Below are 17,137 nucleotides of genomic sequence, written 5' to 3' on the forward strand. Positions count from 1 at the left end.
TAGAATTTCATTCCTTTTTATGGCTGAATAATATTCCATCGTATGTGTATACCACATTTTGCTTATCTCTTCTTCTGTTGATGGCCATTTGGGTGGTTTCCACCTTTTGGCTATTTACATGCTTTAAAAACTCTCCAAACCCCCACTTTAACCAGGGGAGCTCCATCTTTAAGTGATTTACATTTTGCCTGAACAAAAGATTCTGTTTCTAAAATCAATCTGAAACGAGATACTTTAAATGAAATGAATATTCTATTATCTCTCAAATTTGAAAGTTCTGACAATATCTATTTTGATAAGAAGCATATGTGTTAAAATTTGCAAGGTGATTGAATAACTTAGGATAAAAAAAGGGATGTGATTTTCTAATTAAGTTGAGGGATCTCTGTATGGAAAAGTTGTGAAATATATTCTCAAAGAATACTCAGTCTTCTATCTTGCGCATCTTTCTGTCTCCACCTTTTATTGTCTTTCAGTGTTTTTACAATGATATTTGTGGAAAACTAATAATAATGCAAATAACTTTTGTTCATAGAAATATAAATCAGTCTTGTCTGATGGAATGCAATTGATCATTAACCCACGGAAGGACAGTCTTGCATATTTTTATTAATGTGTTTCAGAATTTTGATTGACCTATGTAAATGAGGTCAACATTTTATTGGTAGTAACATCTTGCTGAATCCCACATTAATGAATAAATTAAAATGTTTATAAGTGTTCATTATATATTTGTATGAGTCATGACATTACCATTTTGGGGAAAATAATCATTTAACAACATATTGATCTGGGCTTATAAAACCACTCACAGAACCACAGAATTCTGGAGTTGCATGAGCAGACTCCAGAGGTCATGACTTGCCTCCATACTTCTCCTCACATTGCACAGGATGCAGCAGCTCCACTAACAAGCTCAGAATCATCCAGCATGGGATTTACAGATTTGGAGGCAATTCCAAGGCTCAAATTAGGTCTCAGTCTTAAAGCAAGAAAACTCTGGCTTGAACTAGAGTTTTACATGTTAGTGGAAAATACAGAAATTTTATAAATCTAAGCAGAGAATGTTTGGAATAGACAGAAAATGCATTCTGCTGATAGAGAACTGTGTGAACACATTGACCCAACCCAAGCACCAATCTGCCTCCACTTTCATAAACTTTTACCTTGAGAAGGTTGAAATAACTTTGTGACTTTATTTCTATTATGTTATTCATGTAGTTGCTTCTGTGATATGTAAATATTGGCATCCTCAACATTTTAGGCTAATTATATGTTGAGGTGAGTATATTCAAAATGGGCTGCATTTAGAAATCTAAAATATTTAAGTTTATTCTTTAGTTTTTCTTTATAAATAACCAGGAAGGGTGTTAAAGATTAAGAGTTGGAACTGAACCTATCAACATGTATCAGGAGTCTTTAATTTGGAAAATTCACTTAGCGGTGAGGGAAACAAATGTATTTTCCAAGAAGGAAACAAAGGTCACAAACTTTACGTACTAGATCCTTTTCTTAATATATATATACCATAGGTAGCCTAAGTGACATTTCAGTGCAAAGGGAAACTTGCTATTGTAATTTCATCATGGGTATTAGGCAGAGTACAAATATGAAGAGTGAAGAAAGTAAGTATGTTGTCATATGCTTCTAAATCACATTCGCGTTGTTCCTGTAAATGGTTTCTCACTCTCTGACATACAAAGTTGTTTACACAGTTTTTAAGAATAGTTCCTTTCCTTTCTGAATACTTATCCTGAGCACTCTCTCTCTCTCAATTTGAACCTAGAGGACTTATGCATTTGCATCATTGATTTGGCATTCATAGCAACCATACGTTTGTTTCTATATTCACTCACTCATTCAACACCATTTACTGAGAACCTCTATGAACCAGGGTCTGAGCTGAGTATTATCATTAGACTTTGGTCTTGAGGGATGAAGAAAAGTTTTTCAGGTAAGAATACAACGTCAAAAAGTTGGAACAGCATCTGCAAAGGCATGGGATGGTGAAAGGGCATGGTACTTTCCAGAAAAGTGTCAATACTTAGAGCATAAAGTCCTCGTAGTAGTTGGAATTGAGGTTGGAGACAGAGGTGAGGAAATCCTGCTTTGAAGGGGATTATACTATGATAAGAAATCATGTTGTTAGTTAAATCACCCTATGTTTCTTCTTCCTAACTGGATTATATGCTCCTGGATCCCAGAGATTACATAGTATATTCCTAATTATTTGGACATTTTTATAATTTATTTCCTGGATTTAGTTAATAAAATACAGTAATAATATAACAAGTATTGCTGATTAACTCTCAATATACATTCTCTCCTTTTCCCCTGTATAGGATCCATACATTTCAGCAGGTCTATGCAGGATAGAGGTGTGTAGATGTGTTTGTGTGTGTGTATATGAACACATGTTCTAACTAGAAGGTCCCTGCTCAGCTGGAAGTCCATGAAAACATGGACTTAATATTTTGTTCTCAGCTGTTCCCCAGAGCCTAGGACAGTGTCAGCCATGTTGTAGGTGTTGAACAAATCTGTTGAATTGATTAAGCAATTATACAATAGGGGTAGTTGGAATGGTATGGCTTTGTGAAGAAAGAAGACATTTTCATGTAAAACATGCACAACTTATAAATCAGAGAACATAATTGGAACTGAAAAAAAATGAATTCAACAAACAGGTTGAGATGCTACACATTTTCTTTCACGTGTGCTGGAAGATGACGGATAAAAGATCTTTTCAAGTGACTCATTAGGAAAATAAAAGAGGAAATGATCGATGGAAAAATCACACAAGTAAGATAGAAAAACCTAAATGTCAAAGAGAAAAATAGCTTTCAACAAAGAAAACTGAAGAAAATACTGGTTAATTAGTTACTAGTTGGGTAATTAATCAAAGAACACGTTGCAGTAAGAAAAACTGCACTGCTAAGACTATAAATTGAGGCTGGCTCCCGCCATCCTGGAGTTTAGGATTTTAAATTGGTATGAGTTTGTGTTCAAGCGAGAGATTCATCATACTCTCCCAATGCAAAGCTAAGGTGCAAAACCCGAGTGTTGAGAATCATGCCTCGAGTTTAGTTTTGAATGAATAAAAAGAGACAAAGCATAATTTGCCCTATTTTATGTTTTAATATTGCATTGAAAAAAGAATTTATTCGAAGAATATCAATAGGATGATTGAAGTATTCAAAATAAATAGAGAAAATTACCAATAAGGTATGTTCTCATTAAACCTTTCAAAAATATTTAATAAGGACCTACTGTGTGCAGACACTGGGTATGCTACTAAGGGGAAAATATGATGGATAAGACAATACCAGTTCATGCCCTAATGGCTTTAATTCAAGGGAAAGAGAGAGTGAAATACACACACAGACACACACAGACACATACATACACATACACAAAGTAACTAAAGAAAAAAATAGCAAATACCTATTTCTTATGAAGGACATGGACAAAAAGCAGAGAGAGAAAGTGATACAGAGTGGAGGTATTCTCTTGAATAGCATGATAGGGAACGCTCTTTGAGAGAATGAATTTAAGCTGATATGTTAAGATGAGAAGAGAATGATACGCAAAGAGTTGAGGGAAAAGTGTTCCTGGCAGAGGGAATAGTATGTGAAAAGTTCCTAGAGAAAGAGTTTTTTAGCCCAGAATTGCAGAAAGCTCAGGTGTCCAAGTTATAGTGAATGAAGAGGAAGATGGAGAAGGGTGAGCTTGGAGCACAGACTAGCTTGGAGCTAGATCAGATGAGCTTTATGTTCCATGGAATGGAGGTCCGCTTTATTCAAGGGCAGAGGAAAGCTCTTGGAGGAGAACAAAAATAGGGCAGTGAGGCCTTGTCCTCATTTCCTTGTGAAACAATCAGAAATTAAGTTAAAATATAGTTACTTTTTCAGCAACATATCCACTCTTTTGAGTCAGATTTAGAAAAATGCCTCCTGGAAATATATTCATGTTTTTAGTAAACCAGACTAAGACTGTTGTACTTCTTTATGCTGCTGTTCCTGGAAACAAAATTTATAGCTGTATATAGGTTAACTATGTTATATCCTTTTTTTTTTTTTTTTTTTTGCTCCATGCAGATATGTTTCAGGAGAAATGATTTGACCTTTGCTGAATCTAAATCCACAAGTCATTTGAACTGATTAACACCCTGGAACTTTTCTTTCTGAAAATCTCATATGTACTTATCTTGATCTCAAGCTGAATATCCTGATAATTAGCTTTGTTATATTGGAAAGTGAAAAGACAAAAAAATGGTTATGCTTGCATCACAGACATAGTTTTGCCATTTCTAAGTATTCTTATTAGCCTTGTCTTGAAGAGTGACATAGAAGAAATATAGGTCTGAAATGCTGGTTACATAATTCTAATACACATTAAAATGAGCACATAACAACAACACTAGAAATCATTGTTTATCATTTATCAAGTAAAATTATCTTGGGTACCACCAATGTTACATAAAACATATTTTAGAGAAAAATTGGCATCAGCCATTAAGATCATTTCTTCATAGAGCCCAAGCATGCCCCTAAACCATCACATGGGTGGATAGACACAGTATCTGTGCCTTCTAAAAAATCAGTAGCAACAAACTGTGACAGAGGCATAAGCAAAAATCGAGCCTGACTCTCTTCTAATAATCTGTGCTTCCTGTAAACTGCTGAAGCATGGGACAACTCGATAGACCGTGTTTACAGTCCGTGAATTCCTGTTGGACACTCTTGGCTGAAAGAACTTCCAACTTTCAGTTCTACACTAGGTCACTGGAAATAACTCTTAAGTCTACTGATCAGAAGCTTCCGACTAGAGAAGACAAGTGAAGAGCAGCTTGACCCATACAGATGGGCCCTTCTCACGTCTAGCTTCTCAAAGTCAAAAACACTTGGTTACACAGAAGTCTTTTGCCTGCTAGCAATTAAGAAATGAGAACAATTGAGAAAGTAAGAAATAAATTAATGACTAAAAGCAAAATTAACGTTGAACCTAATTTGGATGAGCTAGAGTGTCTCAGTCAGTGAAAAAGACATGCCACCTAATTGTGTTGAAATCTTCATCGGAAGCTCTATTTTGACTCTTTCCTCAAGGAGAAGGTGTGTAGTTTGTCATCTTAAAAAGTAGAAATTCATTTGTTAAGTCTAATTTAACCTTCAGAAACATGCTTTAAAACAAACTTCTGAATCTACTCGATTGCTTTTTGCCCTGGTTGAGGATCTATTTTTATTGATTAGGCTTCTGAACTATTCACTATTACGTTGTCAACTGTTGTAATATTAATTGGTTTAGTTCCATAAGCTGCACTGAAAGGAATGGCATTAGTCAAATTTGTCATGATTGGGTGTGAAACTGCAACGTTTAAATGTCATCATGAACAATCTCTACAATCTGTTATATATTACCGTGGCCTCTGGTCTTCAGCAATACAGAATGTCACCATGTGTGGCCTTTCTTCACTTTGGAATGGCATATGTGCACATATTTATGTGTGTATTATACATGTGTGTATATGTTCTTTCATACTATGAATGATCATGTATCTTTAAGCTGATTTGCTATTGATGAAAGATGCTACGAAAGGGTACTGTTGTGATAAACAGACAGAAAAATTAAATGAAAAAGAAGTCATAAAAGGTTTGAGAAAGAAAGAAGTTACATGTTTGTTTGTTTATTTATTTATTTATTTATTTATTTATTTATTTTGCGGTACGTGGGCCTCTCACTGTTGTGGCCTCTCTCGTTGTGGAGCACAGGCTTCTGACGCGCAGGCTCAGCGGCCATGGCTCAGGGGCCCAGCCGCTCCACGGCATGTGGGATCTTCCCAGACCGGGGCACGAACCTGTGTCCCCTGCATCGGCAGGCGGGACTCTCAACCACTGCACCACCAGGGAAGCCCACATGTTCTTTTAGTGTTACCAGCTTGACAAAAGGAAATAGTGTCCATATAATCAATGAAAGAGAAATAAGGGAAGATATTAGATAGGGAGACATAATTAATAGTAGTATCATTTCTTCCCTTAGATTCTCTTCCAGAGATGACGTATCTCAGTATCACATTAATGATGTTCAAAGGTGGGAACTACAACTTTTGCCTCACTATAATTGACTAATACCATTTTGACAGGATATACTATCATTTTACTAGCTCTTTTTTGGTAATATTTCCTTAACCGAAGAATATATTCAACTCTTAGGTGATTTTACCCAAGGGGGTAAAAATTTTTTCTTAGGGGGACAGAAATCCTACTCTTTTAATGTATAAAGCACAGATATACATAGAATACATAAACAGATATACAGTACATCTGTAATGTTAAAACTGGGGGCAACATGGAAAGCAATGCCTAGAAAGTCTCCTTGGGGAGTGATATGGAAGAATGGGTGAAGAACACCACTCTAGACTTCGTGACCTCTAAGGTCTCTTTTAGTGTTATCTTTCCATGATTATGGACTTGAATACCATCTTGAATACCTTTATTATATCATTACAAAATGGAGGCAAAAAGAATGTTTTGAAATGAACAATGCACATCATTAGCAATACCAGCAGCATAGTTTAGAGCTTATGGAAGTGCTGGGTATAGTAAGGAGTACTCTGGGAGAAATTAAAAGAGTGTAGATTTCATTCCCTTCATATCCGAAGACACTATTTGCATGGCAGATGGGATCTGGAACTAGAGTCATCTTCTTGAGGATGGAGTGTGGGGAAAAGGACTGGTAAAGAGACCTGGTAGAATTTGTGGTAGAATTCATTTGTAAGTACATCAGTTTCTATATATCCTTATTAAAATTTAGAAACATTTAATCCTGAATGTTTATACATTTACCCTTATCTCATTTCTTTGATATATTATGGAAGCAATTTCAAAAAGATAAAATAAAAAAGGGAGAAAATGACAAATTGATAATCATTTTATATTGCCCTTGTAATTGCATAGTGCTTTGTGCATATAAAATAAATTGCCATTGATTTTCATTCTTGACATGCAGTGCATGTCAATTTGAAGGAGTTAAAATGAATTTCAAGGGCATCCTTCTGGCTTTTTTATAGGGATGGGGGAGTATACCAGTATGTTCTTAAGGCTTTTAGGTATGTAACTGTAGGCACACACTGTTACATCTATACCATTTTATAATTTATAGATGCTTTCAAAAATATAGCTTACACTGTTAATGTACTTAGAAAAGGCGAGTAAAAATCAGAGTTATGCCTCCATAAAATATAAGCTTCATTAGCTGACTCAAGGAACTGTGTCACTCCACTTCTGAAAACAGCTCTGCCACTCAAATAGATGGAAAAGAACAGTTTTTATTCAGTCAATTTAGAGAGCAAGGAAATATACATAATGTGAATTCTGCCCTCTGATCAAGTTTCTCAATTAAATGTCAGATAATGGCCCTATTATTTCCCCACATTTATATGGTATTTTTATTGTTCTCATTTCTTTTCTGTAACATTGAGACAGACCCAGAGAACTTCCTGGGGTGTTGCAAACAGAACCTGCACAGTGGTAGTATTGTTCTAGTGAGAACAGAAAAAGAATGAAGGGGGAGAGTTGGAAAGAAAATCTACTCACGAGTAAAGTCATGTTATTTTTAAACTTTGAAGGCTGTTTTAAAATAAGAGACTGTTAATACTGTAGTAACTATTACTTGCCATATTATTTTATATCTGAATATCTGAGCTTACTTTAGGTTAAATCTATAACTGGACTACCTGGACCAGAAAAGTGAGGGACCTGGATTGTGAGTGTGTATTTGATAGCTTCATTCTCTTTGGAAATTTTCAAATAGAAAGGTTTAGGATTCCTTGAGGGACAAAAAGCAGTGGATTAGGCCTGCCAGGGCAAAAATTTCTTATCTTGGCGTTGCATCTGATTTGCTTAATCTTACTTTGCTTCTTTGTGCTCACTTGTAAAACGTGAATTGAAGTATTAATTTACTTCTCCAAGTTTTATCTATGGAACCAAGAAAAATGGTCGTAGAAGAACTTGAAAATACAAAGACCTGTGTAAGTGTCAGATTATAAAGATGACCCAGCTAGCCCAATTATCTGTTACAAGGCTTCCCACTGTTTGATTAACCAAACAAAAATTAGCCATTTTTCTTAAGTAACACCCTTCAAAAATGAGCAGCTTGCTCTGGTAGAGTGTCACAATGAAATTTTAATGGCAAAGGTGGCACATCTTGACAACATTTTAAGCTGGATTATAATTCATAGGTCCTATGAGTTATATTGTAAAAAGTGATTTCATTTAAATTACAGGTTCTGAGTTGAGATTTTATTTTCATTCAAGTCTATATACTACTGTGCACTATATTTTGCCTCAATTTGGTGATTGGAGTAGAACTCAGGTCAAAGTTTAATTTTTATTCTATGTTTGCTTTAAAAATCCCAAACCTAATTTACTTTTAGGAATGAGATTTTTCCAATAATATTGTGGGGTGACTTTCATGTCATTCTAGGTAAATATATTATGTTAGAGAAAGGAATAAATTTGTTCTTTTCTCTTTTTTTTACCCAAAACAAATTTGTTTGCTAAACTTGATGTGCATGTAGAGTAGACCTCATGCCACATGATTTGAGTTTATAATTTATCCTATTTTCTTAACACAAAATTCAAATATGATTGGACAGTAAATGGTTAAAGAAAACATGAACCTTCCAAGGTCACACAGTGGAAACAATGGATCAACTTCCTAAATGGAAATTGGTGAATAAAAATTCAACTAGAGTCCAGATAAATCTCTATTGATAGAAAAGTGATTCTGGATGGTTTTAAAGCCTATTTTAAAAGAATCAACAGCAGTAAATAGTTTACAATTAGAGTGAGCTTGTTGATAATGTGCTATACCTTGTAAATCCGCATGGAAGGGCCCAGCCACCTTCAAATTCGTACACCTATAAGTACGATATAAGTTGTTTCTGCCTTTGGGCTTAAATGCTCAACTCTCTGGACAATGGTTTCTACTGCAGATTCTCCTGAGGAGAGAGATGTATTAGGATGCTATGATTCCTGACCATAAATCAAAATTGTTGTAATCTATGACAGCAGAGCCTGTGGCTGTGAAAGAGCACTGAGCACTTTAGACAGAACGTGATAAGAAAAAAATATTTAATGTCTTCACTACTTCAGTCTTTTGCTCTGAGGTCAATCCTGAGTAGATAGCTAGAGCAAGTTAAAAAAATGAATAGACTGTTGAAAGGTAATGGTGGATACATATTACACCTTTGTCAAAACTTATAGACTTTACAACCCGAAAAGTAAAACATAATGTAAACTATAGACTTTAATTAATAATATATCAGTATTGGCTCATTAATACTAACAAATGCACCACACATATGCAGCATATTGATGTAGGGAAAACTGGTATGTGTGTGTATGGGGGTGGGAAAGTGTATAAGAACTCTCTGTACTTTACACTCATTTTTCTGTAACCCTAAAGTTGCTCTAAAATAATTAATTAAAAATTAATGGAAAATAATCTTAAAAAAACTTTTTTTTATTTTTGGCCACATCGCTCAGCTTGCGGGGATCTCAGTTCCCGACCGGGGATTCAACCTGGGCCGTGGCAGTGAAAGCCCAGAATACTAACTACTAGACCACCAGGGAACTCCTGGAAAATAATCTTTTAAAAAGGAAATTATACACAACTGTTAATGATTCCCCCCTTTTGTAATATTTTTAAATTCTTCCCATTATATTATTAATAAAAAACTTTGGGATGTGCTGAAATCTTATTAATACTTATGTCTTCTGGTTGTCCCAACCAGGAAAATTTATCACCTTACTGTGTTATAAAAAATAAATAAATAAAAATAAATTTTAAAATATATGTGGTGAAAGATCTAATTTAAATTCCCCTGTCCTGGAAAAGAGGGAAAAGGTCAGTCACTGGCCTGTGAGGTCAGAGTGCAGACAATTGCTTTATGACTTAATGCTGAGTCATCATGTAATTTCTCAATAGCAAATAAGATCCTACTCACATAACATATCAAAAAAAAAAAAACACATCTTTTTTTCATGCTTTAGTTGGGAAAATAATAAAATTATTTTAAAAATTAATATTATGAAAACACAGTTAAGGTGAACTGATTTCAACTCATACATGTACTCACTTCTGCCATTATTCATCTCTTGTCTCTCTTTGGATTCCATGGAAATAAAGGTATAAAAATATTAAATTAATTCATAACCAAAAATAGATGTAAACATATTTACAGATGAAACAATTAGGAAATACTGCTAGCTGTATATTATATACACCATTGTTTATATCTTATTTATTTAAAACTTATATCTGGGAGATCTTATCATATTAATACATACAGACCTAACTCATTTGTAGGCTCCGTAATAATTTCACTAGTTCCCTATTTACAGTTTTTTGTTTTGTTTTTTTTACAAATAAAAATATTTCAATTAGCTTGAACATAGTTTTGTGTACAAGTGAAAGAGCATGCATAGTATGAATTATTGGAAATGAATTTTGGAGTCAAAGAACATGTGCATTTAAAATTTTGACACTGTTAATTCAACAATGTCATAGTTTTAAAAATCTAATGAAATATTCTATAGGTTTAGTTGACACAAATGTTTGATGATGAATCCAATTAAGAGAGAAGCCAATATTAGAACTGTGCAAAGCTCAAACTCATATAGTTTTAACTCAGTACAAAGTTAACTATGTAAACAGATATCACAAAACTTCACAGCAGAGTGAAAAGCTTCCACCATGATTTCCAAGTCCCATTGGAGTATTTCTTTGCTCATTGTACTAAAACCTGATTAGAAATCATTTTTATCAAAAACCAAATTGTAAATTCATGTCCTTCACCTTCATTTTCTTTAGATTGCAGCAAAAATGTCATTAAAAAAAAAAAAAGGAGGTCTACCTTATGTGAGAAATTCCTCTAGGTACCAATTTTGCCCTCGGGCTACAAACTTGCTCTTGTGGATCAGGAGTGTTCTCTGGCATTTGGTGGCTGTTTAGGGTAATAGCCAGTGCAGTTACAGCCCACCAATAACAGCAGGATGCCCCTTCTCCTGTAGGGTCTGCTCAACAAAACTTTGAAGGAAGAAGGAGACTGTGATTGTAATGCATACTTCAAGGGGACGCTGTGGAGATAAAGTTGAAAACCACCATCTGGATTAAGAGCTATGCTGAGGCATGCCTAATGATGGGAGCTCTGATTATATACCCCATACTGTCTGGAAACAGCATAATAATTGTTTTTAATACATGGTATGTAGGTCATACAGCTTTATTCAAGTGAACTGTAAAGGTTTGCCTTCTCTCACTTTATTAAAAAAAAACATTGAAATTACCTATATTTTCCTGAAATAGTGACCCTGAAAACACACATGGGCAAGTAGTTTAACTAAACAACATGCTTGTTTTATATATTAATGCACTTTCCTCTACAAAGAACAAGTCCTTATAAAGTTTTAAGTGAACTGTGAAAAGTCTATGCCATTATTATCCAAATGTTCTTTAATCCAAGGTTAACCATTGTAATGTGAGAACAGGCACCACTGAGCCCTAATAGGAAGCAGTAGGGTTTTGTCTGAGTACCCTGGTGTTCGCCTGATGTTTTCCTAATGTGGCAGTGTGAACTCACGCCACTCAGAGCCTCGGGTTGAAATCAAACCTCAGAGGTCTTTGTTGAAAAAATCTGAAACCATTCTGGAGATGCTTGGAGTACAACTCTAGGCTACTTGACTTACTCCATAATGTTTAATGGGCCAAGTTCTCACCTTGTCCTTTCAGGCTGAAGGCCTAATCTGGGTATGAAGTTGAAATTCAGTTTGAGCTGTAGTCCCAGATGAGCTTTGGAAAGCAGCAGAGCAAGTGCAGAATTTATTTTACTGCGTGCACAGACACTGATGTTTAATTTCAATTTTTTTTAAAGTTAGCTTTTTCAGGGATGGGATTTAAGCAACGGCATGTACTGAATGCTGAGTAGAGTGCAGCATGGCTTTGATCCTCTCTGTGAGCACAGGTGGGCTGCTAGAGGCTGAGACTTGAAAGCTCAGATTTTGTAGAATTTCATTCCCTTATGACTACGATGCTCTGTGTTTTTTGAGGCGTTCCCAAGCAAAAAAGTTACTAGTAGTGGGTTCCCCAGTTGCACCAAGGAATTGTGCTACCTCCTTCTATCTACCCCATCTGTTCCTAGCCTCCTAGACATGTGCTTCAGTCTTAAATCTTGGGGATGGAAGGGTCTTTGCCTAATGCTGGGTCACTGTCTGCTCCTCAGTTGTGCTATTCTAAAAAGAGGAGAGGGAGGTAAGGTTGGCTGGTCATGGGTTTGCAACACTTACCATGTGCCTGGCATGGCTTGTAGCTCTTTTACATACACTAGTTCTTTTAAGCCATAAAGCTGTCTTACAATGTAGGGTTATCATCTTTGTTTTAAGGATGAGAACAGTGAGACTTAACTGATGTACTCAGAGTACACCACTAGTAAGTGGCAGATCTAGATTGATTCCAGTCTGTCTGATGCCAAAGCTTGTGCTTTGCTTTATCCACTAAGTTCTCACCACCTCCAAACTCTATCTGCTTTGTACCAGTGTGTATGATTGGGTGATGAGGAAGAAAGTTAGAGGTATTATTTTCCATTATTGATAATGTTCTAAACATGCACATAATATAATTGCAGAATGAAAACTTTGAATTTCACTTTAAAATTGGTAATGTAGTTCTCTGTACATCTTTTTTGCTCATATGTATTGTATCCTTTTAGTTTGAATTTTGAACCTTCTAGAACTCGATGTGAAAATGATTGTAAATTTTTAAATATGTGTAGTTTTAAATATATTTGTTTTTCTTGAAGGTTATCAATTTCAGACCATATTTATTTTCCTTTTTTACTATTCTGTGAGTAGACCCTTAGAAATGTGGACCTACCCTATTTGTTACACTCGTTTTTCTCCTCTTGACTACTGTCTTTGTTGTAATTTTTCTTCTGCTTTACTATAAATTAAGCTTTCTCTTGCTATGTTCTCCCTGCAAGTTATGGACTGCTTTTCCATTGACAACAGCACTACTTTTAAAAATTACTTGATTGCTACAGCTGCATCTCACTCTGATTATTTTTCAGTCATTAAAATTTGCTTTCTACTAAAGATACAGTCTTAACTTCTGGCTTCATCGAGTCATTTAATTTGCTCAGAGTGTCTGAAATAGAGCTCAGAGTTGAGAGGCAGTCACTAAAATACAGCTATTTAAATACGCTTACCCTTTAAAACCTCCTCTTTCTGTATTTGATTTTATGATCATTAATATCTTCCTGTCACTGTCTTCATTCATCTTATTATCATTTCAGGTACTCTTAAATTTTAGACTAAGTTATATTAAATTCCTGATATTTTAATGTTTGCCCTCCTTTCATCTCCTTTTCTTAATTTTATACATGGCTGTTTATATTTATTTCTTGTTTGAAGACACATGGTTTATTTTCACATTTTTCTCAATATAATACTTAGTTGTTTTCATTGTTTAATGAAAGAATCTTAACTAAACATCATTATTTTGTTTGCTAGTTTACAAGATAATCATGAAATGATTGGTTAGATCACAAATAAGTGGTCTTATTTGATTTCATTGGTCAAACACGTTTCCAATCATTTTGGTATGTTAATTGGTTGGGCTCTATTGCTCTATTGTGTATGCAACATGTTTAAGGGTGGCAACAAAAATGGCAGGAAAAATTGTCTTCGCTATAAAATAGTTGGACTGGTTGGGTACTCAGACACTTTCTTCTGCTATTTGGTGTAACAGCTAAAGGACTTCCTGCTACATACTGAAGTTCTTTACTTTGGAATTTGATCCTGTCATCTCTATGGGTCACATTCTCTTCCCTTTTTAAGGTAATGTGTGAGATGCCTACTTGGATATAATCTGCCCTTCAGAAGAGAATGACTCCTCATATAGTACAGTTAAATACAATGAGTGGCTCTTGTAGTTGGAAGGACATTGGAAAGGTCTCTAAAATTGGCTTTGGCTCAGAGCATGAATGCCTTGGAAATTTTTCACTTGTGCTTTACACAATCTAATTTTAATATATAGTTTAAGTAATTTTTTTACGGATGATGTTAACTTTCTTTTCTTCTAGATACTAGAGAACTTTAGATTCTGTGCATCTATCATTTTCTCTTGCTTTTATTCCACCATGATTTAATTAATTTCAATTAAATGCCAATACAAAGACTCTCTTTTCATGTTCTTTAAACGTTCTGTCTTCTCCCAGCACTGTTTGTCAGATGGGCAAATCCTTCCATTTCCATGGATCTGTCTTGGCTCATTTTTAGCTTCTCTTTTATTTATTTTTTGTCTTGCATTTTTTTCTGCTACTATTAATCTTGCCATTTTCATTTGTTTAGTATTTTTTAAAATGTCCAGTTTTTGCCAGAGTAGTTTGATTTAGCTTTTATTATTTCTCATTGAGACTTTTGTAATTCCATTTATACAAGATATTTTACCTTTGGCCTTTAGTCATATTTAGCATTTAGGACACAATAGCTAAATATATTTAGCCTTTTCCTCAGAGATCTCATTTTTAGGCTATTTATCAAAGGATGTTACTAGATACTACTAAAACTTGGGCTCCTCCACCCTATCCCTGTAAATGTGTTGTGAATAAGACATGTGCTCATAGACATTTTTCTTTTTAAGGAATTTCATCATTATTTATTCTCACTTAAAAAAATCCTTTCGAATATTTCACTTCTTTCCTTTTTAACACAAGTAGTCTTATGTAAAGGGTAATATTTTTTTTAGGAATTTCTTCATTTAAATTCACTTTAGTCCAAAGATTCTTTGCACAGAAACTTCTGTTGTGTCTGTGTCAAACTCCTTGGTGTGACATTGAATATGGCCTGTACAGTATGCCACTTTCCCAGTATGTCTTTTTTATCATTTATTTGTTTTGCCTCTCAGTAATCCAGATGAAATCTAGTTGGACTACTTGGTTTTCCTGACCACACCCTAATTTTATACTTTTAATAATGTTTTCTTTCTACAAAATTTCTTCTTCCCATTTAGACCCTCCACTATCCTCTCTCTTTTCTATTATACCTGTGATGCAAGGGGCCAAGAAGAGCAGTGATGAAGTAAATGTCATGAGCCAGGTAACTTCCAGCAGGAAACACCAATGTCAGGCCACATCTACCCTTATTCAGACTTTTTCAGGTGTGCAGGCTCCTGGTCCAAGGGGAGCTGCAGCATATTCTGTGGGCCAATCAGTATTACCCACACACACATTTTCCCCCAAAAGCCCATGTAATGACTTCCTGTAAGCAAGTCTTTGTTGTTGTTTTTTTTCCTTTGTTTTTACTTTTACCTTGTAATATATACTTTTTATGAAAAGAAATACCTAGAGGAATGTTGCATACTGACTGAATGCCGTCAGAAATAAAAATGGTTTGAAGTATAACCAAATGGGCTAGTGTTCAGATAATCTGTAGTAATAAATAGGAACCATGTAAACATTGGGGAGACGTTGGGGCCTGAGTGTGGAAGAGTCAGGAAGGGTGTCCCACATGGACAAATGGAGATGGGTCAGAATATGTCTCCATCATTCTTCCAGTGACAGTACCAAAGAAAAGCTCTGAGGGAGGTAAAGAAGGTGCCCACAAAAAGTCTCCATTAGTCCTTCCTCCATAAGTTACCAGCAACTAATCTAAAAATGCCCATATGTCTGTTCTTAAGCTGCTTCTTAAAGAAATTCTGGAGCTTTCTCTAGTGACCCAGGCGCTGGCTACAGGCACTGGAAGTAACAAAAAGGTTAAGCAAACCAAAATGGCACAGTTCAACGGACACTTTGTACTTTGACATCATGAGGGCCATTCCTGTTGAGCCTGTGTGTGTTTGCACATTTCCTTTCCATAGGCCATCCTCCCCCACCACTAACTTGTGGTGAGGGAATAGGGTGTACATCACATACATTACTAGAATGTTACTTACATCTTTGCTTTTATTTTATTTCAATAGGGTGTTTCTAGAGACTAGCTAAATAGTTGCTTGAACTTGATTAACCTAAGTCACTGGAAGAATTGTCTTTCTGTTGCCAATCATTTACCCATTTATCCAATATTTATATTGACTACCTACTTAGAAAATTTCCTGAAACTTAGCCCTTTGGCTCTATAAACCTCTGTTTTATTGTTTCCTCAGGAAAATCTGGAAATCTAGACTGGATCTGCATTTTTTTTTTCCCTCTACATCTTTCATCTTCTCTTATTTTCGTCTCTTTATTTCCTTTAGAATAACGCACATGTTTATCCTTAACACAAGTGATAGTGATTTTTATTCCCCAATAGCTATTCATTTTACTAACTTTAACAGATTATAAATTTACTCCAGATTTATTCTTTTTCTCTTAAGTCAAATCCTTGAATTTCACCTCATCATGTTATTTTTTGTGTCCCTTTGTTCCTGATTTGAAAATTACCTGTGTTATTTCTCTCCTTTTTTTGGTGGACTTCTGAAATCATATTTCTTGTAAGTTGAACTTCCTCATAGATTTGGAGAAATATCCTGCTTGCCTTTGTCCTAGTGTTTCTTATATACTCTGCAAGAAATTTATCTAATCCCAGTGCTTCCCAAAAGACTGACAGGTTGGAGTATCAGCTCCTTTCCATTGGCGTGCTAACAGCTTCAGGCTTTCAGATCTAAACCTGAAGGAAAAGAAGATGTCATCAATTCTACTTGAATCCCCTGCCAAGTGGTCATTTATTAAAAAAAAAATAAGAAAAGTACTGGGCTGATACAGATTTTCCTGTGCTGAGTATTGAATTGTCTAATTCAGTTCTACTCCAAGTGTGGTTCACAGACTGGTGCAAGTTTGTAAAATGTTTGCTAAGGGTCTACAAAAGATCAGTAAAGAAATGGAAAGTAAGGCTTTTGAAACCTTTTTTTAAAATCACAATTAAAAGAATTTTATGTCTGTTGAATCTAACAGTTAAAATAAATTATTTTGTATGATGGGTGATTAGTTTAATTTCCAAGTGATTCATTTTTACTGTAATTTTTAAAAGTTTCATACAGAAACAGATTGGAAATTTTAAAAAATGAATAAACTGTTTCTTCACAAAAGATAATTTGATAAGCACTGGCC

The sequence above is a fragment of the Delphinus delphis genome, chromosome 3 (assembly GCF_949987515.2).
Source record: "Delphinus delphis chromosome 3, mDelDel1.2, whole genome shotgun sequence".
NCBI lineage: Eukaryota > Metazoa > Chordata > Mammalia > Artiodactyla > Delphinidae > Delphinus > Delphinus delphis.